Source organism: Triticum urartu, chromosome 2A (assembly GCF_056163025.1).
Source record: "Triticum urartu cultivar PI428250 chromosome 2A, HENAU_Tu73, whole genome shotgun sequence".
NCBI lineage: Eukaryota > Viridiplantae > Streptophyta > Magnoliopsida > Poales > Poaceae > Triticum > Triticum urartu.
This window is the reverse complement of record NC_141874.1, coordinates 353554001-353579862: the sequence shown is the minus strand read 5'-3', so window position 1 is coordinate 353579862 and position 25862 is coordinate 353554001. Positions and strand designations below refer to the sequence as shown.

General features: G+C 43.1%; 1 pseudogene; it reads right to left on the bottom strand.

The window, feature by feature from the left end:
* Nucleotides 1-46: 46 nt before the first annotated feature.
* Nucleotides 47-24854, bottom strand: LOC147985083 (uncharacterized; annotated as a pseudogene).
* Between the last annotated feature and the right edge of the window lie 1008 nt (nucleotides 24855-25862).

Below are 25862 nucleotides of genomic sequence, written 5' to 3'. Positions count from 1 at the left end.
CATCTTGTATATTTCGTTCATCTTCTTGTATGTCATCATGGTGGCTTCAAAGTGCCGACAACTTCGCTAGAAACTTTGTTCTTGTTCCCTTCGCATGTGCCTTCATCCCCACGCTTGATCCTGCTTCAGTGTTCATCCCCCTTGTCCGTGCCAGGCCCTTCATTCCTAAATAACACAATTGTATCCAATTTAGAAAGCATCATATTCTCATGAACATGAATCATTAGCAACAAACGAAAATACCTGATAATTCAATTAGCACGCGCTAGCTCTAGTAATTGGTCCAGTATGTGTAGTAGCAGGGGTTGTGGGTGTAACTGTGGTAGGGATGTCTTCATCATCCTCCCCTTCTTGAATTAAAGTCATCCTTAATGGAAGCTCGTCTTCCGCACCCAAATAAGGCTTCAATATGCAATGTCAAATGTGGGACTAACTCTAAAATCTATAGGCAGCTCTAGTTTATATGCATTATCATTCATATTCTCTAGCACCTTAAAAGGACCATCAACACGTGTCATAAGCTTAAGTTTGCGTAAATCAGGAAACTTATCTTTCCATAAATATAACCAAACAAGATCTCCTGCTTTAAACACAATATTTCTTCTACCCTTATGGCCAACAAGTTTGTATTTAGCATTCATGTGCTCAATGTTTCCTTAGTTAACTCATGCATTTTAAAGATCAATTCAATACATTGTTTAGCATCAAAATTAACCTTCTCCGCAGATGGAAGAGGCAGCAAATCAATGGGTGCACGAGGTAGGAAACCATACATAATTTTAAAAGGGCATATCTTAGTAGTAGAATGCAATGAACTATTATAAGAAAATTCAATATGAGGCAAGCATTGTTCCCACGTTTTCAGGATATTCTTCAAAATAACCCTAAGCATAGTAGACAGTGTTCTGTTGACTACTTTACTTTGTCCATAAGCTTGGGGGTGACATGTAGTACTAAAAAGCACTTTAGTCCAAAATTTAGCCCATAAACATCTCCAAAAGTGGCTAAGAAATTTAGTATCATGATCTTAAACAATAGTATTTGGCACACTATGCAAGTAAATAATTTCATGAAAGAATAATTCAACAACATTAGCAGCATCATCGCTTTTACACATGGTATAAAGTGTGCCATTTTCAAAAATCTGTCCATGACAACAAATATGCTATCCCTCCCCTTCTTTGTCTGAGGTACACAAGTTCCATAGATATGTGCTCCCATGGAACACTAGGTAGATGCAAAGACATATATAAACCATGAGTATTGACTCATGACTTAGCTTTTCGACATGTAGTGCAGCGAGCAACAAAACACTCAATATCTCCTCTCACCGTTGGCCAAAAGAAATGTGCAGCAAGTACGTGCTCCATCTTCTTCATGCCAAAGTGTCCCATTAATCGTCCTCCATGCGCCTCCTGCAACAACAAAAGACAAACAGAGCTAACTGGGAATGCCTAGCTTGTTGAACACAAATCCATCATTAATGACAAACTTGTTGGCAACAATACAATATGTGCCTCGCTACCCCTTCTATCACTGGGTGAGGACACCACAAGATTGAACCCATTACAAAGCACCTCTCCCATTGAAGATAAATTAATCTAGTTGGCCAAACCAAACAGATAGATCGGAGAGGAATACAAAGCTATCATAATCATGCATAATAAAGTTCAGAAAAGACTCAGTTACTTTCAATGAATAATCTAACCATAAACCCACAATTCACCAGATCCCAACAAACACACCGCAAAAGAAGATTACATTGGATAGAACTCCAAGAAGATCGAGGAGAACGTTGTATTGAAGATCAAAGAGAGAGAGAAGAAGCCATCTAGATACTAGCTATGGGCCCGTTGGTCTGTGGTAAACTACTCACGCGTCATCGAAAGGCTGCAAGGACGATGTAGAAGCCCTTAGTGATCGATTCCCCATCGATAGAGTACCAGAAAAGCCTCCAGATGGGATCGCGAAAGAACAGAAACTTGCGGCGGCGGAAAAAATGTTTCTGGTGGCTCTCTAGGGTTTCCCAATATTTGAGAATTTATAGAAGTGGAATTAGGCCAGACGGAGCCATGTGGGGCCCACAAGGTAACAGGGCGTGCCCTACCCCCCTCGGCGCACCCTGTTGCCTTGCCGTCTCCTTGCTTTGCGTCTGTCTCCTCCCGAAGCTTCTAGGGTCTCTTATGTCCAGAAAAATCGTCAAAAAGTTACATAGCGTTTGGACTCCGCTTGGTACTGATTTCTTGGAAAACCAAAAACAAGCAGAAAACAACAATTGGCACTAGGCACTGTGTTAATAAGTTATTTCCCAAAAATGATATAAAATAGTACAAAAATGCATATAAAGTATCCAAGATTGATAATATGAAACACACAAAATTATAGATACGTCGAAGATTGATAACCCACAAGTATAGGGGATCACAACAGTTTTCGATAAGTAAGAGTGTCGAACCCAACGAGGAGCTAAAGGCAGAACAAATATTCCCTCAAGTTCTATCGACCACCGATACAACTCTACGCACGCTTGATGTTCGCTTTACCTAGAACAAGTATGAAACTAGAAGTACTTTGTAGGTGTTGTTGGATAGGTTTGCAAGATAATAAAGAGCAAGTAAATAAAAAGTAGGGGCTGTTGTGAGTAAAGAAGCAATAAAGTAAATATAGCGAGTGTGGAAAAGTGGTGGTAGGAGTTGTGAAATTGCCCCTAAGCAATTGACTACTTTACTAGACAGATAGCAAGTATTATGTGGGAGAGGCCACCGCTAGCATGTCATCCCTGACTTGGAATTCTATGCACTTATGATTGGAACTATTAGCAAGCATCCGCAACTACTAATGTTCATTAAGGTAAAACCCAACCATAGCATTAAGATATATTGGTCCCCCTTCAATCCCGTATGCATCAATTTCTATGCTAGGTTGAAGCTTCTGTCACTCTTGCCCTCCAATACATAGTCCTATCAACATACAACTAACCCTATGATGTGATCCACGCACGCGCTCATATGATGAGCACCAAAGGACAACAACATAACCACAAGCAAATTAAATCAATCATAGCAATTCATCAACCACCGATAGGACAACGAAAATCTACTCAGACATCATAGGATGGCAACACATCATTGGATAATAATATGAAGCATAAAGCACCATGTTCAAGTAGAGGGTACATCGGGTTGCGGGAGAGTGGACCGCTGTAGATAGAGGGGGGAAGGTGATGGAGATGTTGGTGAAGATGGCGGAGGTGTTGGTGTAGATCGCGATGATAATGATGATGGCCACGGCAGCGTTCCGGCGGCACCGAAAGAGAAGGGGAGAGGGGGCCCCTTCGTCTTCTTCTTCTTTGACCTCCTCCCTAGATGGGAGAAGGGTTTCCCCTCTGGTCCTTGGCCTCCATGGCATGGGAGGGGCGAGAGCCCCTCCGAGATTGGATCTGTCTCTCTGTCTCTCTCTGTTTCTGCGTTCTCAGATTCTACCCTTTCACCGTTTCTTATATTCCCAGAGATCCGTAACTCCGATTGGGCTGAAATTTTAACACGATCTCTATCTGGATATTAGCTTTCTTGCGGCGAAAGAAAGGCACCAACCGCCTTACGGGGTGGCCACGAGGGTCAGGGGCGCGCCCCCCTGCCTCGTGGCCCCCTCGGGCATCGTCTCGCGTGGATTTTTCTTTCCAAAAATCATATATATTCAAAAAAAATCTCTGTCAGTTTTTATCCCGTTTGGACTCCGTTTGATATGGATATTCTGCGAAACAAAAAACATGCAACAAACAGGAACTGACACTGGGCACTGGATCAATATGTTAGTCCCAAAAATAGTATAAAAAGTTGCCAAAAGTATATGAAAGTTGTAGAATATTGGCATGGAACAATCAAAAATTATAGATACGATGGAGACGTATCAGCATCCTCAAGCTTAATTCCTGCTCGTCCTCGAGTAGGTAAATGATAAAAAAGATAATTTTTGATGTGGAATGCTACCTAGCATAATCTTGATCATGTAATCTAATCATGGCATGAATATTAAGACACGAGTGATTCAAAGCAATAATCTATCATTTGACATAAAAACAATAATATTTCAAGCCTACTAATAAAGCAATCATGTCTTTTCAAAATAACATGGCCAAAGAAAGTTATCCCTACAAAATCATATAGTCTGGCTATGCTCCATCTTCACCACACAAAATATTCACATCATGCACAACCCGATGACAAGCCAAGCAATTGTTTCATACTTTTGACGTTCTCAAACCTTTTCAACTTTCACGCAATACATGGGCGTGAGCCATGGACATAGCACTATAGGTGGAATAGAATGGTGGTTGTGGAGAAGACAAAAAGAAGAAGATAGTCTCACATCAACTAGGCGTATCAACGGGCTATGGGGATGCCCATCAATAGATATCAATGTGAGTGAGTAGGGATTTCCATGCAACGGATGCACTAGATCTATAAGTGTATGAAAGCTCAAACTGAAACTAAGTGGGTGTGCATCCAACTTGCTTGCTCATGAAGACCTCGGGCATTTGAGGAAGCCCATCATCGGAATATACAAGCCAAGTTTTAGAATGAAAATTACCACTAGTATATGAAAGTGATAACTCAAGAGACTCTCTATATGAAGAACATGGTGCTACTTTGAAGCACAAGTGTGGTAAAAGGATAGTAACATTGCCCCTTCTCTCTTTTTCTCTTTTTTTGTTTTTTTGTTTTTTTGGTGGGCTTCTTTGGCCTCTCTTTTTTATTTGGGCTTCTTTGGCCTCTTTTATTTATTTTTAAAGTCCGGAGTCTCATCCCGACTTGTGGGGGCATCATAGTCTCCATCATCCTTTCCTCACTTGGGCAATGCTCTAATAATGATGATCATCACACTTTTATTTACTTACAACTCGATATTATAACTCGATACTAGAACAAAGATATGACTCTATATGAATGCCTCCGGCGGTGTACCGGGATGTGCAATGATCTAGCGTATCAATGAAATAAAAAAACGGACAAGCCATGAAAACATCATGCTAGCTATCTTACGATCATGCAAAGCAATATGACAATGATGCTCAAGTCATGTATATGATGATGATGGAAGTTGCATGGCAATATATCTCGGAATGGCTATGGAAATGCCATGATAGGTAGGTATGGTGGCTGTTTTGAGGAAGGTATATGGTGGGTTTATGGTACCGACGAAAGTTGCGCGGTACTAGAGAGGCTAGCAATGGTGGAAGGGTGAGAGTGCGTATAATCCATGGACTCAACATTAGTCATAAAGAACTCACATACTTATTGCAAAAGTCTATTAGCTATCGAAACAAAGTACTACGCACATGCTCCTAGGGGGATAGATTGGTAGGAAAAGACCATCGCTCGTCCCCGACCGCCACTCATAAGGAGGACAATCAATAAATAAATCATGCTCCAACTTCGTTACATAACGGTTCACCATACGTGCATGCTACGGGAATCACAAACCTCAACACAAGTATTTCTACTAATCCACAACTACCGACTAGCATGACTCTAATATCACCATCTTTATATTGCAAAACTATTGCAAGGAATCAAACATATCATATTTAGTGATCTACAAGTTTTATGTAGGATTTTATGACTAACCATGTGAATGACCAGTTCTTGTCATCTCTCTAAATAGATATAAGTGAAGCAAGAGAGTTTAATTATTTCTACAAAAGATATGCCCACGCTCTCACAAATATAAGTGAAGCAAAAGAGCATTCTACAAATGGCGCTTTTCTATGTAAAGAGAAACAGGCAGTCCAACTTCAAATGATATAAGCGAAGCACATGAAGCATTCTATAAAGCCATACTCAAAAGATATAAGTGAAGTGCATAGAGCATTATATAAATCAACCAAGGACTATCTCATACCAGCATGGTGCATAAAAGAAAAATGAAAACTAAATGCAAAAGACGCTCCAAGATTACACATATCACATGAATGAAACGAATCCGAAAACATACCGATATTTGTTGAAGAAACAGGGGATGCCTTCCGGGGCATCCCCAAGCTTAGACGCTTGAGTCTCCTTGAATATTTACTTGGGGTGCCTCGGACATCTCCAAGCTTGAGCTCTTTCCTCTCTTCCTTCTTCTCACATCGAGACCTTCTCGATCATCGAACACTTCATCCACACAAAACTTCAACAGAAAACTCGACAAGATCCGTTAGTATAATAAAGCAAACCACTACTCTAAGTACTGTTGCAAACCAATTCATATTTTGTTTTTGCATTGTGTCTACTGTAATATAACTTTTTCATGGCTTAATCCACTAACATAAATCGATAGTTTCATCAAAACAAGCAAACTATGCATAAAAAACAGAAGCTGTCTAAAACAGAACAGTCTGTAACAATCTGAACATTCACCATACTTCTGATACTTGAAAAATTCTGCCAAAATTAGAAAAAATAAAAAAATTTGTATATAAATACAGTGCAAAAAGAATCAGAACCATTTGACATTCCATCTAAAAATGTAAAATCGCGAACTACAACCAAAGTTTCTGTCCTGCACCGTACAAACCATCAAGCAAATGTAAACATCCTAAAGGCAAACCTTGGCACATTATTTTTATAATACAATGGAATTATACAAGAGGATAATTATTTTTGTTGAAAAGTTTTGCATTCCCCTCTTTATTTTTGTTGTTTTTAAACTATATGAAAGCACTCTACAGAAATAAATGACTCTCTAAAACATCCGGGTTGTCTCCCTGGCAGCGCTTTCTTTAAAGCCATTAAGCTAGGCATATAGTGCTCAAGTAATGAATCCACCCGGATCCCAAGGTATATCAAAGCCAATTTTAATTAACAATGATTTTTAATTTAGTAGTGAGCACAAAGTAACATATATTATGTAACAACGAAGTCTAACTCTCTTCCTATGCATCGGCATGTCATAAAAGAACAATTCATGCACACAAAGTAAAGGCCAATGCATAGTATAAACAGTTTCTTTCAATTTTATCGTGTGGGAAACATAGAGAGGTGGAAATAGTTCCTCTCTCATAATAATTGCAAGTAGGAGCAACAAGCACATGCATATTATATCTATCAAAATCATCATGTGTAACGGTAAAAGGCAACCCATCAATATAATCCTTAATAAGTGCAAACTTCTTCGATATAGTGTAGTCGGGAGAATTCAAAAAGATAATAGGACTATCATGCGTGGGTGCAATAGCAACAATTTCATGTTTAACATAAGGAACTATAGCAAGTTCATCTCCATAAGCATAATTCATATTGGCATCTTGGCCACAAGCATAGCAAGCATCATCAAAAAGGGATATTTCAAAAGAATCAATGGGATCATAGCAATTATCATAGCATTCATCATTCGGTAAGCACGAAGGGAAATTAAACAATGTATGAGTTGGAGGGTTACTCTCATTAGAAGGTGGGCATGGGTAGCTAATCCGCTCTTCCTCCTTTGTTCTTCGCTCTCCTCATCATCTTTTTCATCTAATGAGCTCACAGTTTCATCAACTTCTTCTTCCATAGATTCCTGCAAAATATTAGTCTCTTCTTGGACAGCGAGACTTTCTCAATAAGTGCATTAATATAGGAATTATATTCATAATTATCATAGCAATATTTTAAGATAGCTAAATTTTCAGGCCTATAAACATCATCATCAAAAGCTTCATTCTTTTCAAACAAAGGTTCAATTTCATAAGCACCCTTAAAAGCAACAAATTCTTCTATTTGTTCCACATCATAGTAATCATATATACCATTAGCATAAGAAGCCAAGGTTTCATTATCATTAAATTCACATGAAAAGGGAAGGTGTGGAGCCTTCACCCTAGAGCAACAAGTACAATCATATCTCAAGCATACTTGCCGAGCATACCACATCAATATATGAATTTGATCCCATAATAGTTTCCCTTTTTGTGTCAAGCGGTAATCCCTAAAGTATTCATGCTGATCCAACGTTACTCCCATTACATAATTGAATGGGGTTTTCTCAGGATTATTAAAGTAGTACATAATATCTTTCACATAACCAGCATCGAGGGTTTTAGGAGGTTCCCCATCTCCATGAGTAGCAAGTACACCTAATTTTTTTGGTATTTCGTGTTCCATATCCATAACTAAAGATAAAGAACAACTAAGAATAGCAAATAAAAATTACTTAGTGATAAAGCAAACAAGCACACACGAGAATATTCACCCCATGCTATGGCTCCCCGGCAACGGCGCCAGAAAAAGGTCTTGATAACCCACAAGTATAGGGGATCGCAACCGTTTTCGATATGTAAGAGTGTCGAACCCAACGAGGAGCTAAAGGCAGAACAAATATTCCCTCAAGTTCTATCGACCACCGATACAACTCTACGCACGCTTGATGTTCGCTTTACCTAAAACAAGTATGAAACTAGAAGTACTTTGTAGGTGTTGTTGGATAGGTTTGCAAGATAATAAAGAGCAAGTAAATAAAAAGTAGGGGCTGTTGTGAGTAAAGAAGCAATAAAGTAAATATAGCGAGTGTGGAAAAGTGGTGGTAGGAGTTGCCCCTAAGCAATTGACTACTTTACTAGACTGATAGCAAGTATTTTGTGGGAGAGGCCACCGCTAGCATGTCATCCCTGACTTGGAATTCTATGCACTTATGATTGGAACTATTAGCAAGCATCCACAACTACTAATGTTCATTAAGGTAAAACCCAACCATAGCATTAAGATATATTGGTCCTCCTTCAATCCCGTATGCATCAATTTCTATGCTAGGTTGAAGCTTCTGTCACTCTTGCCCTCCAATACATAGTCCTATCAACATGCAACTAACTCTATGGTGTGATACACGCGCGCGCTCATATGATGGGCACCAAAGGACAGCAACATAACCACAAGCAAATTAAATCAATCATAGCAATTCATCAACCACCGATAGGACAATGAAAATCTACTCAGACATCATAGGATGGCAACACATCATTGGATAATAATATGAAGCATAAAGCACCATGTTCAAGTAGAGGATACAACGGGTTGCGGGAGAGCGGACCACTGTAGATAGAGGGGGGAAGGTGATGGAGATGTTGGTGAAGATGGCGGAGGTGTTGGTGTAGATCGCGGTGATGATGATGATGGCCACGGTAGCGTTCCGGCGCCACCGGAAGAGAAGGGGAGAGGGGGCCCCTTCGTCTTCTTCTTCTTTGACCTCCTCCCTAGATGGGAGAAGGGTTTTGTAACACCCCGTATGTAACTTGCCATATTTGTATTCCAACTCTTGCCATTTCCGGCACTAAGTTATGTTATTTCCTCGTTGTCGGGTTTTTGTCATCGTGTTGTTTTGGTCTTTGTCATGCATCTCATATCATGTCATCATGTGCATCACATTTGCATACGTGTTCGTCTCATGCATCCGAGCATTTTCCCCATTGTCCGTTTTGCATTCCGGCGCTCCTATGTCCTCCGGTGTCCCTTTCTACCTCTTTTCGTGTGCAGGTATTAAACATTCTCGGATTGGACCGAGACTTGTCATGCGGCCTTGGTTTACTACCGGTAGACCGCCTGTCAAGTTTCATGCCATTTGGACTTCGTTTGATACTCCAACGGTTAACCGAGGGACTGAAAAGGCCTCATGTGTGTTGCAGCCCAACATCTCTCCAAAGTGGCCCAAAAACCCACCTAAACCTCCTCCATCACCTAGGCCGTTTGATCACGATCGCGTGGCCGCAAACCATGCTCAATTTGGAGCCTCCTAGCTCCCTCTACCTCTATAAATAGATCTCCCCCCGAAATTTTCGGGCAAACCCTAGCCCCCTCTCTCACGTCGCCGCCGGACAATGTCCGTTCCTAGTCGGACACCTCGCACCGCCGCCGCCGACCAATAGGACGCTGCCACGTGTCCCGAGAGGGCACCCACATCTCCGCCTCATCCCCGCCGGCCCGCTCGGCCCGGTCGGGGCCCCCAAAGCCCATCGAGCGCCCGCGCCCGCCGCCTTCATCCTCCTGTTGCGTGCCGCCCGCCCTCGCCGCTTCGCCCGACCGGCCGCCGCCCTCCGCCCCGCTCCGGCGATGCCGTCCATCGCCCGCCGCCACCTCGTTCCTCGCCGGCAAGCGCCGACCCGAGGCGCCACCCTCCGCCGCTCCTACCTCGCCGTCCCCGGCCTCTCCTCCCCTGGATCTGGCGTCTTCAAGTACTCCGGCGACGTCCCACGACGAACTCCCATATTTCCATGTCAAACCTCTAACCCACCTTGTCCTAGCAAACCGTTATTTGTCTATGTTACCGCTTTGCTCAGCCCCTCTTATAGCGTTGCTAGTTGCAGGTGAAGATTGGAGTTTGTTCCTTGTTGGAACATGTTCTTTGTTGGGATATCATTATTATATCTTGTCTACTTTAATGCACCTATATACTTGGTAAAGGGTGGAAGGCTCGGCCCTATGCCTGGTGTTTTGTTCCACTCTTGCCGCCCTAGTTTCCATCATACCGGTGTTATGTTCCTTGATTTTGCGTTCCTTACACGGTTGGGTTATAATGGGAACCCCTTGACAGTTCGCCTTGAATAAAACTCCTCCAGCAATGCCCAACATTGGTTTTACCATTCGCCACCTAGCCTTTTCCCTTGGGTTTCGCGGACTCAAGGGTCATCTTTATTTTAACCCCCCCCGGGCCAGTGCTTCTCTAAGTGTTGGTCCAAACTGAGCGATGTCCGGGGCTACCAGGGGCAACTCTGGGCTGACCTACCTGACATCTTGCTCATTCGGTGTGCCCTGAGAACGAGATATGTGCAGCTCCTATCAAGATTTTTCGGCACATCTGGGTGGCTTTGCTGGTTTAGTTTTACCATTGTCGAGATGTCTTGTAACCGGGATTCCGAGTCTGATCGGATTATCTTGGGAGAAGGAATATCCTTCGTTGACCGTGAGAGCTTGTGATGGGCTAAGTTGGGACTCCCCTGCAGGGATTTGATCTTTCAAAAGCCGTGCCCGCGGTTATGGGCAGATGGGAATTTGTTAATCTCCGGTTCTAGATAACCTAAAGCTTAACTTAATTAAAATGAATCAACATAGTGTGTGGCCGTGATGGTCTCTTTTCGGCGGAGTCCGGGAAGAGAACACGGTCTCGTGTTATGTTTGAACGTAGGTTGTTCTAGGATCACTTCTTGATCATAGTTCATCGACCGTGCCTTTGCCTCCTCTTCTCGCTCTCTTTTGCGTATGTTAGCCACCATATATGCTAGTCGCTTGCTGCAGCTCCACATCATACTTTTACCCTTCCTATAAGCTTAAATAGTCTTGATCGCGAGGGTGTGAGATTGCTGAGTCCCCGTGACTCACAGATTCCTTCCAAAACCAGATGCAGGGACCGATGATACCGCTCCAGATGATGCGACTGAGCTCAAGTGGGAGTTCGATGAAGACTCACATCGTTACTACGTTTCCTTTCCAGACGATCAGTAGTGGTGCCTAGTTGGGGCGATCGGGGACTTTGTCGCATTTGGGGTTTATCTTTATTTTGGTTCTGTAGTCGGACCTTGAGTGTAACTGGATGAATGTATTGATATTTATGCTATTGTGTGACGTGGCGAGTGTAAGCCAACTATGTATCTCTTTCCCTTATTTATTACATGGGTTGTTGTGAAGATGACCTCACTTGCGACATTGCCTTTAATGCGGTTATGCCTCTAAGTCGTGCTCCGACACGTGGGAGATATAGCCGCATCGAGGGTGTTACAAGTTGGTAATCAGAGCCTTCCCCGACTTTAGGAGCCCCCTGCTTGATCGAATCGCTGGCGTTGTTGAGTCTAGAAAAATGTTTTGAGTCATTTAGGATTATATATATCGGAGAGTAGGATTCTTTTACTCCTCAGTCCCTTCGTCGCTCTGGTGAGGCATCCGACGTAGAGTTTTGACTCTTCTCTTCCCAACTTTCACTAATTTTTTTCGGATCACGCGGGTATCTTGGAATCGTTCCGATGGTTTTGTGACGAGAACATTATTCTTGGTGCCTCCTGACATTTAGGGGTTGTGGCAGTGTCCCGGGGAGTTGAGCTCCGAGGTGTTGTCGTCACAATTTTATCGTTGCAATTTTGGAATACCTGAGTTTCGCCGACATCGAAAATCTCTTTTATGCAGTTGTTGGTGAGATAACCTCGACGCCACCCAGTACTGGGGTGGGAGTTCGGGAGTATTGCCATAACTCATATAACGGATGCTTTTCGAAGGTTGAGGTAGATGATTTCTGAAGTTTTCTTGGTTATGTGTTGAAGGATGGATACTGCTGGATGTAGGATTTGTTAGCTTTGGGTGAGATATTATGCTTCTCCCGTATCCCTAACACCTGATTGCATAACCGGAAAGGTTCGGGAGTTCCATAGGCGGGAATTCTTGTAGCTCTAGTATTTCTTCCGCGGATATTTGGTTTGTGATTGGGTAATCCTCACCAAGTATTTGTTCATGTCCGTACCTTGTTGTTTTGTTCTTCTACCTCTATCTAAGTGGCTTCTCAATTTATGGAAATGTGACCATTTCAATTGGAATGCATTCGTTCATTTTGTTCGGATATGTTGCAATTTCGATCCATTTGATTCAGCTTGAATATATGTCTGTCAAGATGCTAACGGATGTCACCCTCTTCAGGATGGCTCCTCCAACGCGTACGACTCCGAATCCTGATCCGCCACCACCACCTCCACCTCCGGAGGCATGTCAAGCTGTGATGGCCGCTACCAATGCAAACACGCAGCTGATCATGCAACTCTTGCAAGAGCGCAACCAAGGCCATGGCAACAATCAGAATCAGTTTGCTACACTCAACGAGTTCCTCGCTAACCAGCTAAAGACCTTCAGCAACTGTGTCGAGGCCTCAGACGCTGATGATTGGATCGTGGATATCTTCAAGCATTTCGAGTGCAGTAACGTCAGGCCTGAAGACTTTGTCAAGTTTGCCTCGTTCCAACTCAAAGACCAAGCTGCAGAATGGTTTCAACAATACAAAGATTCCAGAGGAGGTCGTGTGATTACCTGGGATGAATTCCGTCAAGACTTCAAAGCTCATCACATTCCTCAGAGTGTTGTTGAGAGCAAGCGTGAGGAATTCCGCAACCTGAAGCAAGGCAGCTTGTCTGTTTACCAGTATAACATTCTGTTTCAGAGGCTCGCTCGTTTCGCCAAGCAAGACGTCCCTGACGAGAAGAGCATGATTTATCAGTTCAGGGGTGACCTCAGAGAAGATCTCCAACTAGCTCTTGTGCTTTTTGAGCCGAAGAAGTACGATGAGTTCTACAATATGGCACTGAAACAAGAGACTGCTCAACTCAAGTGCGATGCTTCCAAGAAGCGAGTCAGAGATGCAACTCCTTCTTCCTCAACTCAAGTGGTGACTAAGCAGCAAAAGTATTGGTTGCCTCCTCCTCCGTTCCGTCAGCCTTATCAGCAGAAGAGCAAAGGTGGCAATGGATCTTCCCACCCACCCAACCCAGGCTTTCAGAACAAGACTTCGTCTCAAGCTCCAAGATCAAGTGCTCCGTACCACCGCCCGCTCTCGGAGGTCACGTGCAACAAGTGTCAGCAGAAGGGTCACTATGCCAACAAATGCTTCAATCAGAGGTGTCTTCCTCCTCCTCCTCCTATGAGGTCTGCCAGCTCCGCAGTGGTCAAGCGTAATCCCAAGCGTAATCCAATGTTCATCCTTCTCCAAGCTAGGACCTTCATTTGTAAGCAAAACAAATGTATCCAATTTAGGCAGCATCATAATCTCATGAACATTAGAATCATTACCAAGAAACGAAAGTACCTGGTAATTTAATTGGCGTGCGCGAGCTCTAGTAATTGGTCCAGTATATGTAACAGTAGGGGCTGTGGGTGTAACAATGGTATTGATGTCCTCATCATCCTCCCCTTCTTGAAATGAAGTCGTCCTCGACGGAAGCTCATCTTCCTCACCCAAATAAGGCTTCAAATCTGCAATGTTAAAAGTGGGACTAACCCCAAAATCTGCAGGTAGCTCAAGTTTATATGCATTATCATTTATTTTCTCTAAAACCTTAAAAGGACCATCAGCACGTGGCATTAGCTTTGATTTGCGCAGATTAGGAAATCTATCTTTACGCAAATGTAACCAAACAAGATCGCCAGGTGCAAACACAACATGTTTTCTACCCTTATCTCCAGCAAGTTTATATTTAGCATTCATACGCTCAATGTTTTCCTTAGTTAACTCATGCATTTTTAAAATCAATTCAGAACGTTCTTTAGCATCAAAATTAACCTTCTCCGAAGATGGAAGAGGCAACAAATCAATAGGTGCACGAGGTAGGAAACCATACACAATTTGAAAAGGGCACATCTTAGTAGTAGAATGCAATGAACGATTATAAGCAAATTCAATATGAGGCAAGCATTCTTCCCACATTTTCTTGTTATTCTTCAAAACAGCCCTAAGCATAGTAGACAATGTTCTATTGACTACTTCAGTTTGTCCATCAGTTTGGGGGTGACAAGTAGTACTAAAAAGCAGCTTAGTCCCCAACTTAGCCCATAAACATCTCCAAAAGTGGCTAAGAAATTTAGTATCACGATCTGAAACAATAGTATTTGGCACACCATGTAAGCGAATAATTTCACGAAAGAACAAATCAGCAACATTAACAGCATCATCGCTTTTATGACATGGTATAAAGTGTGCCATTTTCGAGAACCTATCCACGACAACAAATATGCTATCCCTCCCCTTCTTTGTTCGAGGTAAACCTAAAACAAAGTCCATAGATATATCCTCCCAAGGAACACTAGGTACAGGCAAAGGCATATATAAACCATGAGGATTGAGTCGTGACTTAGCTCTTTGACATGTAGTGCAGCGAGCAACAAAACGCTCAACATCCCGTCTCATCTTTGGCCAAAAGAAATGTGTAGCAAGTATATCCTCCGTCTTCTTGACGCCAAAGTGTCCCATTAATCCTCCTCCATGCGCCTCCTGCAATAACAAAAGACGAACGGAGCTAGCTGGAATGCATAGCTTGTTAGCACGAAACACAAATCCATCGTTAAGAACGAACTTGTTCCAAGTTCTCCCTTCCTTACAATTCTGCAATACATCTTTAAATTCAGCATCATGAACATATTGATCTTTGATGGTCTCCAAACCAAATATTTTAAAGTCAAGTTGTGAAAGCATAGTATAACGACGAGACAAGGCATCAGCAATAACATTTTCTTTACCCTTCTTGTGTTTAATGACATAAGGGAAAGTCTCAATGAATTCAACCCATTTAGCATGTCTACGGTTCAGTTTTGCTTGACTTTTAATGTGTTTCAAAGATTCATGATCAGAATGTATAACAAATTCCTTGGGCCATAAATAATGTTGCCATGTTTCTAAGGTCCGAACAAGAGCATATAATTCTTTATCATAAGTAGAATAGTTCAGACTAGGCCCACTCAATTTTTCAGAAAAGTATGCAACAGGTTTTCCATCTTGTAATAACACACCTCCTAATCCAATTCCACTAGCATCACATTCAAGCTCAAAAGTCTTATTGAAATTAGGAAGTTGGAGTAAAGGAGCATGTGTTAACTTATCTTTCAATACCGTGAAGGCTTCTTCCTGTGCGGTACCCCAAACAAAAGGTACATCCTTCTTTGTAAGCTCGTTGAGAGGTGCAGCAATGGTGCTGAAATCTCTCACAAAACGCCTATAGAAACCAGCGAGGCCAAGGAAACTCCTCACTTGTGTGACCGTTTTGGGCTGCGGCCAACTCTCAATAGCTTCAATCTTGGCTTTATCAACTTCAATTCCCTGTGGAGTAACAACATAGCCAAGAAAAGATACTCGGTCGGTGCAAAAGGTGCACTTTCCAAGGTTACCAAACAAACGTGCATCACGTAGAGCAATAAAAACAGCACGTAAATGTTCCAAATGGTCCTCCAAAGATTTGCTATAAATCAATATGTCATCAAAGTAAACTACCACAAATCGTCCAATGAAGGCACGTAAAACTTCGTTCATTAACCTCATGAAAGTACTAGGTGCATTAGTTAACCCAAAAGGCATGACTAACCACTCATATAATCCAAACTTAGTTTTAAATGCTGTTTTCCATTCATCTCCCAATTTCATACGAATTTGATGGTAACCACTACGCAAATCAACTTTGGAGAATATTGTAGAGCCACTCAATTCATCAAGCATATCATCTAGCCTAGGAATAGGATGACGATAACGAATAGTAATATTATTAATGCCTCTACAATCAACGCACATACGCGACGTACCATCCTTTTTCGGCACTAAAATGATAGGAACAGCACAAGGACTAAGGGATTCGCGTATATAACCTTTGTCGAGCAGTTCTTGTACTTGACGCATAATCTCCTTCGTCTCCTCTGGATTGGTACGGTATGGTGCACGGTTGGGTAATGATGCACCGGGAATTAAGTCAATTTGATGCTCAATCCCGTGAATAGGTGGTAATCCCGGTGGCACGTCTTGTGGAAAGACGTCGGCGAACTCCTGCAAAATGTTAGTGACAGCAGGAGGCAAAGAGGAAGGCGCGTCCTCGAATGAAAATAATGCCTCTTTGCACACAAAAGCATAGCAAACAGATTTGCTGAAATCTAGATCATCAATATCAGATTTGGTGGCAAGTAAACATGCACTTTTCAATTTAATTTCAGAAGCAACACTAGATTGTTTATTATTATTAGGCTGCATTTGTTGCTCAAATTCTTTTGCCACAATCTGATTTTCACTCTTAGTTTTCTCCTGTTTTGCTTTATTAGCTCTATTAATATCATCTTTCAAAATGGAATCAGGAGTCATAGGAAGCAAAGTAATATTTTTATCCTTATGAACAAGAGTATACTGATTGTTTCTACCATGGTGAATAGAATTTTTATCAAATTGCCATGGTCTACCAAGTAATAAGGAACATGCTTGCATAGGTACCACATCACAATCAACATAATCAGCATATGTAGAGATACTAAAATGCACACGAACAGTACGTGTTACCTTAACCTTGCCGCTGTTGTTGAACCATTGGATGTAGTAAGGATGTGGATGTGGTCTTGTGGTGAGAGATAGCTTCTCCACCATCTCGATGCTAGCCAAGTTGTTGCAACTCCCTCCATCTATGATCACGCGAATAGAACGTTCCTTCACAACTCCCTTTGTATGGAACAAATTATGCCTCTGATTTTTCTCAGCTTGTGTAACCTGCACACTCAAAACACGTTGAGCAACTAAACATTCATACCTGTCAGCATCTTCAGGAGCCATGTATTGCGTCTCATGATCAGAATCGTCTCCACCGTGTTCGTCACGTGTAATAAGAGCCAAAGTCTCCTCATCATAGTCACTAGCGGACTCATACCCACCATCCTCAGTAACAATCATCACACGCTTAGATGGGCATTCTCTCGCATAATGACCTCCACCCTTGCAACGTCGACAAATAATATCATGTGTCTGCCCTGTTGATGCCATGGATGAAGAAGAGCTCTTTGCAGGCCCAGAAGGTGTGCTCTTGGCAGATAGTGGTGATTGTGCCTGCTTTATTGTATCACGGTTGGAGGTGGCAGCCGACGGAGGCGCCGGTGAAGCAGAACGTGTGGAAGTAGATGATGCACGTGGTGTCCATGAAGAAGGTCGACCTGCAGAAAAGTTAGTCCGCGCCAATGCCTGTCGATCCTGCACTTCACGTTCAGCTTTACAAGCAAGATGGAATAAACGAGTGATATTAGTATACTCCTTATACTCTAGAATCGTCTGAATCTCTCTATTTAATCCACCCATAAAACGTGCAAGCATAGCTTCATTCTCCTCAACAATACCACATCTAATCATGCCAGTTTGTAATTCCTGATAATATTCTTCTACAGAATTTTTTCCCTGTCTTAAGCGCTGCAATTTTTGAAGTAATTCACGTTGATAATATGGTGGAACCCAACGAGTACGCATAGCAGTTTTCAAAGCAGCCCAAGTAGCAGGAATGGGATATAATCTACAATGCTCAGACCACCAAACACATGCAAAACTAGTGAATGCACAAACAGCAGCAGGAACACGTCTCTCCTCGGGATATTGTAAACATGTAAATCGTTGTTCAGTTTCTAACTCCCAAGTAAGATATATATCAGGAACATATCTACCCTCAAATGGTGGAATATTCAATTTTAGTTTAGGGAGATGGTCATGATCTCGTACCTGAGGGTGAGCCCTACCATTGCCATTATTTGCATGTGGACGACCGGATGGTTGCTGTGCTGGTGGTGGCACGTAGTTCTGATTTTGATCAACCTCATCCTCGTAATCGCCAGCAAAATCATCCTCCTCCGCATCAGCAGCAGGAGCCACAGAAGTAGCAACAGCAGCACCAACAGTTTGGCCAGGTGCAAGAGGGAGACGGCTCGCTCGGCGGAGGGCTGTTTCACGATGTGTAGGTAGTCGTCGTTGTTGTTGTTGTAGAGGTGCGTTAGGTGCAGCCGGTGGTGGTGGTGGAAGACGCGCGAGCAATTCATTAAACCTGTCATCGAGCTTTGTTTCGAACGTCTTCTCCATGTCATCTATCTTCTCCATGGCCTCTTCAAATCTGTTTAGCACATCCTGCACCTGTCCATTCATCATTTGCTGAAATTTATCATGCAACTCCTGATTCGTCATGTTCTCCCAGTCAGTCTCGTCGGCTTGTGATCCTGCCATGGTTAGCAACAATAGAAAACACACAAGAATATGATCCTACAGAATACTAACAAGAGGTGGTGGTGGCGGGTGTCACAAATCCGTCAAGCAAATCTCAAATTCTTACCAGTTCTTACCCAGCAGCAGGCGGTGATCGGCAACCGTTGTAGTCAAAACTCTCAAAAGCTTGGATAGAGCGATTGCCAGGGAGAGTCAAACGCACGACGTAGAGGTATGTGGAGCTGGGAAGGCTTATAGTATGGTAGCAAAAAGGGTCAGCAATAATCAATTCAGAGATGCAAAGTTGAATAAACGCTCAACGACGGTACTGTGCTGGTCCTAGGCTAGACCGTGCTAGAGACGCGAGCCTAGAACACTAACAAAATCACGGCGCTGCACGTAAATAAGGGAAAAGCACACTCTGGAACTTTTTTTTTTCGCTTTTTTTTTGCGCTCCTCTTTTTTTTTTGCGCTCCTCTTTTTTTTTTTTTTTTTGCGCTCCTCTTTTTTTTTTTTTTTTGCGCTCCTCTTTTTTTTTTTTGCGCTCCTCTTTTTTTTTTTTGCGAAAAATTACTATAATGGCGAGTGTCTCAAAACTCTTCCCACGTCAAACTGATAGGATGGGCACGAAAATTCTTTTTCCACTTTTTTTTTCGGAAATCAGGGCAGCGACGACGAAAAAGTGCGACAAAAAATCACTATGATGGCACGTGGCTCAAAAGACTCAGAAAAGCCTAAAAATAGGATAGGGAAAAAAAAAATTTTGCCCGAGAAAATTTTGGCCTAAAAACTGCCCGGGGGTCTCCAGACTTTTTTTTTTTTCGAGACCTACGCAGGCAAGGAAACACGAATCGGAATTGAGATTGATCTCAAGAACAAACCTAATATGAGAAGAACTCGGATTGGTGGTGGATATATGGTTGTGGTATATGGCAGCGGTGGTGGTATATGGTAGCGGTGGTGGTATGTGGTATATGGATAAGGATTCAGAGCGGTGGCGGATAAGCAAAAGTGGTAGATGGGCGATGATGATGGTGCGGCGGCGGCGTGACAACTTATGACCAGAACTCGAAACTCTAAAAGACTAGACTCTAAGACCAGCAACTTGACACGACGATGCAACCGCAAATTCAACAAAGCAAAAACCCTAAAAAGATTATGCAAAGGCTCAGATTGGTTCGGATATGATGAACTAACCCTAATTTTTTTTGTGTGGCTTTTTCGTGGACTGTAGGTATGAAGAACAGACTCGATCTAATCTACGAAAAACTGTAAAATCTCACCGAGCAACCTGGAAATCTGATACCACTTGATAGAGGCAAAGGTGTCCCGATGTTTCGATGAGATGGTGGCTATCGTTTTCTGTGGGAGTCGACCTTGACGATCCGACTACGAACGTGCGAGACGTCGCGCCTTAGCAATCGCTAAACCAACTTCCGAGGGGTTATTGACCACGCCGGAGCACGATCAACCTGACCACGAGGGCCTGTTTCCTGCGAGCAAACGAAGAACAAGCAAGAAACTGAGATTGCAATCTGGATATTGCGAATATAAGATGAAAGCTTTATTGATCAAGGTGGGGTTCTGTGACGTCTTGGTCTGGTCATTGGACACAAACGAAGTACGCGAAGTTGCAGCTATGGCGAACTTTTAATCTAAACAAAACCCCAGTCTAAACGACGCCCTAAGGGCTGTATATATGGAGGAAGAGAGGGGAATTTCGTGGCCCTTGAGGGTGGGGTCCGAATCCAACCCTAACTCTTGTTTCCCCACACATACGGACTCTAAAAATAGCCTATACTTAAGTATTTCGAAATTACATGGGCCTGGCCCATTAATAAGGTGACGCAGCACCTGGAATAGCCTATGGACGAATATTATGAAGTGGCATCTTGTATATTTCGTCCAAGGCTTCATGCACTCCTTATGGCGGCTTCAAAGTCCTGAAATCATCACTTGTAACTCCGTTCTTGATCCCCTTGCGCATGCCATCAACTCCATTCGTGTTCTTGCTCCAATGTTCATCCTTCTCCAAGCTAGGACCTTCATTTGTAAGCAAAACAAATGTATCCAATTTAGGCAGCATCATAATCTCATGAACATTAGAATCATTACCAAGAAACGAAAGTACCTGGTAATTTAATTGGCGTGCGCGAGCTCTAGTAATTGGTCCAGTATATGTAACAGTAGGGGCTATGGGTGTAACAATGGTATTGATGTCCTCATCAAGAGGGGTCAAGTAGTATACCATCCTCGAGAGGTACAAGTGGACACGTGTAAAGGAGATGATTCGCCTTTGTATGTATGAAGTAGATGTGGCACGTGTCACTTACCGAATGGACTCTTGACATGGTGATGTACATAGGATGCTCCGCATCATCCCCTCCCCCTTGGGAAAGATCCGACCTCAGATCAAAATCCAAATCACCATGGGAAAGAGATGATGTTGCCGTGTAGTAGTGGATGTCTTGTAGTTCCAAATGGGCACTCTCCGATGTCGTACCGTCTTGTAATTCCTTCAAAAGGAGCAAAGATAACAAGCACTTGGAAAAACAAATGTGGTTGGCGTAAGAGCAAAACCAAGCATTCAAGAGGTGATTCACCCAACAAGTGTTGTCATCAAGCATAGCATATGGTTTGGAAAAGAAGTGTGGCATGTCAGTTAAAGCATATGAGGTGAGCACAATCAAGGACATCATGGAAACAAGTATGCAAATGGGAGGTAAAGATGCTAATATGTGTGACAAGTGAACAAGCATCAACCTCAAGATCATAGCAAGAATGCGCAATGTGCTCAACAAAAGGTCTATGGTAGGCATAGGAATCATTCACAACACCAAGTAGAATGAGGTGTCTAAACACATGGGTCAAGTGCCAGACAATCCAAGCATAATGTGCATGGGGTGTAGTGAATATAGTGTGGCACTCAACACGATAGAAAGAGCAATTGTTCATCATGTGTGAGGCAATAAGGCAAGAAATCATAAGAATCAAGTCGTGCAAGCTAGTAGTGCAAAGATGCAACATACTAGAGGAAATCATGGCAATCATGTCATGTGAGAAAATAATAGGCATAGGCAATGCACATGACATATCGCAAGCACAAACACAAAGCAAGATCATAGTATAATCATAGGCATGGGGCACAAAGCAAATATGGCAATAACAAGTGATATCTCCACCAAGCTTGCAAATACACATACAAGTATTAGAATCAATCATCATGTGTAATGCAAAGCATGGGTCACAAATGCATGGCCAAAGCATAGGAATGAGTATATCATGCAAAGTGAACTTGGCAAGATGGGCATAGAATATGTAATGAACAATAACCCATAGCCAAGTGAGGGTCATGTAGAAGAAATGTGCGAAGACTTCGCTTGAAGAGAGTGGTGGGAAAGGCAATCCCTGGGATCCCAAGTCATCGTTGCTCTCTAGAGCTCGTTTTGTCAACTCGTGGGATTGCGAGGTTGACAAGAATTCATGGGTACCTACACAAAGGAGACACAAACCAAAGAAATTGTGCACGTGGTAAATGTACGCATCATCCATCATGATGTGCACGTGCTTGTGTTGGTTAGCACAAAATATCCAATGCTCAAATAAATGAGTTGCATGATATAGAAACATGTCATCCATCATGAAAGAATAGTTATTGTGTATGACACGATGGGGATGCAAATTTAGCATACAAGTATATGGCACATCAATAGCATGTTTATTCATGGGAAGCATATGGTGCACATAAGTATTGGGATCATGCAATGGATGGGAGTGATCAAAATCTCCAAACATGTATGAGGAAACTATGGGGGTCTCCTCATGAGCAATAATGGAAACGTCATGTGGAGAAAATGGACAATATCCAAAACAATGCATATCCGAAGCTAGGTGGTCATGGCATGGCATATGCGATACAGGATGCAAAGGGAGCATATCAATATCATCACAAGAAAAACAAATGCCAATAACCATGGGCTTGTCATCTATGCCATAAGTGCAAATTGGGTTAAACTTAATGGCATATGCATAGTCACTATGAAGAGATTGCAAATATGACATGTGGTCAATCGCATGCATAGCATATGACAAGTCAAGCGGATTGGCAAACATGATGTGACCGAGAGAATTAGCACAAGAAATCCTATGTAACATGGCATCACAACTAATAGACTCCACATGGCAATCATCATACTCATCATAAATGGGTAAATCATCGCATGGGGAAGTCACACTAGCATGAAGCATGGAAATAGGTTGATCAACATCATGCAAGCAATCAATGTCAAGATAGTCCACTAGTGGGACAAGAGCATCACCTTCACCTATGTTACCTTTGTCATTCCACTCAAGTGGTGTAGGTGAGGTGGTAAAGACCAAATGGTGGTCATCATCATCAACTTGATGGAACCATGTGGGGGTGCATCATATTCCACCATGGCCATAGTCTTGTCCAAGGGTAGTCGTCGTGAATCGGCGCGTCATCATATATGGGACCTAGCACCAAATGAGAAGACACAATAAAGGTAGAGGTCAAGTTGTTAGTGTTGAAAGTGGCCTCACATGACCTATCAACTATCTCACTCTCTCTATGTGGTGGTTCACTCACTCCCTCAAAATAGGTGCACTCAAACTCACATATGATGGAGTCACTCATCTCACTCAAGAGGTGGGGGTTGTGGCTCTCCTCACATGGGAATAATGGAAACACATCATATATGGGGCTAGTGGTGAAATCACTCTCACTCTCAATATGGTGGCTAAAGTCACTCAAGTCATCATACGCCGCCGTGGCCGAAGGGAAAATCCCATGCTCAACTGTCTCGTAGTCGTCGTCATGGATGAAGGCTGAAGATGGCACAACATCATTCTCGCCGTGGATGAAGGCCGAAGATGGCACATCATCACTCTCACCTCCTAAGATGGAAGCATCATTCTTTCTCGCCACCGTGTCGCTCGCCTCCAAAGCTTGGTCGTTGAAGGTCTCCGTAGTTGAACTCGTCGCCGCACCATCTTGAAAAAGAGTCATAGGAGAGTCGGCATCATCAATGCCACAAAGAGGGATGGCGGTGAAGTCGAACTTGGGAGCATTGTCTTGGAGCTCGTCGGGCTTGGACATCGGTACTAGCCTCATGCTCGTCGTGTTGGAGCTTGGTCTTTGAGAAGTGTGCTTGGGGTGGAGAAGCCTTGGCCTTCATGAGTTCTTGTTCCGCCTTGAGAGCACCAATGTAGTTGTCGTCGAGGGACTTGTAGTTCTCGAGGAAGATAGGCTTGGAGATGTCGTTGTTCAATCCCATCATGAAGTGGAACTTCATTGACATGGGGTCGTCCACGCCGGCACGTCGCAAGGCATGCTTCATCTCCTTGAAGTACTCGTCGATGGACTTGGATCCTTGGATGGTGTTCTCCAATTGGCGTAGAAGTTGTTCCGTGTAGGTTGGAGGCACGAACTCTCGCCGCAAAACTTTCTTCGTCTTGGGCCAACTCATGTTGTAGTTCTCCGAAGGTGTGTGAAGCCACCATGTGGATGCGTAGTCGTGGAAGTTTCTTGAGGCGCACTTCACTTGATCTTCGGGAGGGACTTGATGTAGGTTGAGGTAGTCGTCCATCAAACGCTCCCACTCGAGATACTCCTCGGGTTCTAGAGTCCCATAGAAAGGAATCTCATGGTTGGTGTCGAGGTCGTACTAGCTCGAGGGAGTAGTGGACTTGAGCTCATTGAGTAGGCGAAGATGCCGTACGTCCGAAGGCGAAGATGTCGTGAAGTCACTTGGCGAAGATGCCAAAGGTGTTGAAGAAGCCGTAGCCTTGTAGTCGATGTTGCTGTACTGTATGGCCCATGCGCACGGGGGTGCTGTAGGCCGTGTGCACGGGGTCCCGTGTGCACGGGGGTCAAGGGCCCGTGTGCACGGGGGTGGCAGAGAAGCCAACTCTCGTCCAATAGGTCGCTCTTCATGGTTTTGTCGATGTCGATGCTTGTGTGTACTTGCCGGAGATGGTAGCACAGAAGTCTTTGCACTTGAGCGTCTTCTCGAAGATGAGGAAGACCGCTTGCCGTTCTTGATGAGGACCTTGAGCTCCTCCATGTGCTTGTCCATCTTGGCATTGATGACGTTCGTCCTAGCATCGAACTCGTCGTCGTGGTTGTAGTCCGGAGATGATGTGCTTTGCCTATCCATCACAAGACTTAAGCAAAGGTGAGTAGGAAATGAGATAAACAATACCAAGCTACCTTTTCCCAAAGTTGAGGATGTATCTCGTATCACTCAATGTGAGATGAAAGAATAGTGGAATTGGTACCGGACTTGTTCACTCACACCTACAAGTAAAAGCTTATCGAGTGGCTTGGTTAGGACAAGTGGCACAAATTTCATGAAAATTGAAGTCCAAGATATTGTAAATGTTGAAATAAATCCAAAGGACTCAAAATTCAAAGCAAGTGATCACCAATATAGAGGAGGGTAATAAAGAAACACACACGGTGGGATAATGGGGCTTATGCAACTATAGGGATGAGCAATACAAAATTGCCTAATGAAGACGAAGCTCGTGTTGCACAAACACTAGGAGAGCACTAGCTTGATTGCACACTTGGGCACGATTCACCACTTGGCACCAACCTATATGCATGCAAGCTAATGTTTCCTATTCCATGTATCCTCATGCACAAGTATCTCTTATCATGCTCAACTCTTTGCTTATAAGCATATGATCATTCTCTTTCTTGCTTAAAAGCTTTTTTTGCTCTTCTCTTCCTTTCCACTATGCTTAATGAGCCTCAACCACAAACATAAGATAAGTATCACAAGATATGCACGGGAGTAAAAAATTGCACTATATGATATATCCAATGATGCAACAGTATGATATCGTATCACTATGGTGCACAAGTTTTCGCGAAGCTCGGCAATACTCGGATAGCTAGTCTCAATAGGTATGAAGGTATTCGCAAAGATGGTGGGGCTATCAAGATGTAATGGCAAGGAAGGAAAAGTTTATGACGGAATGGATACCTTCGTCACACATAACCTTTCACAAAGTCGGGGTAACTGGCCTTGCTTTCGGTTGAAGATGGTCTCAAAGGATGGATGGTTGTCGTCGATGTGGAAGCTCGTGGTGGATGTAGTCGATGGACCGATACAAGTCATCGATGGTGGATGAATATGTAACCGTCCCTAAGTAGCCGA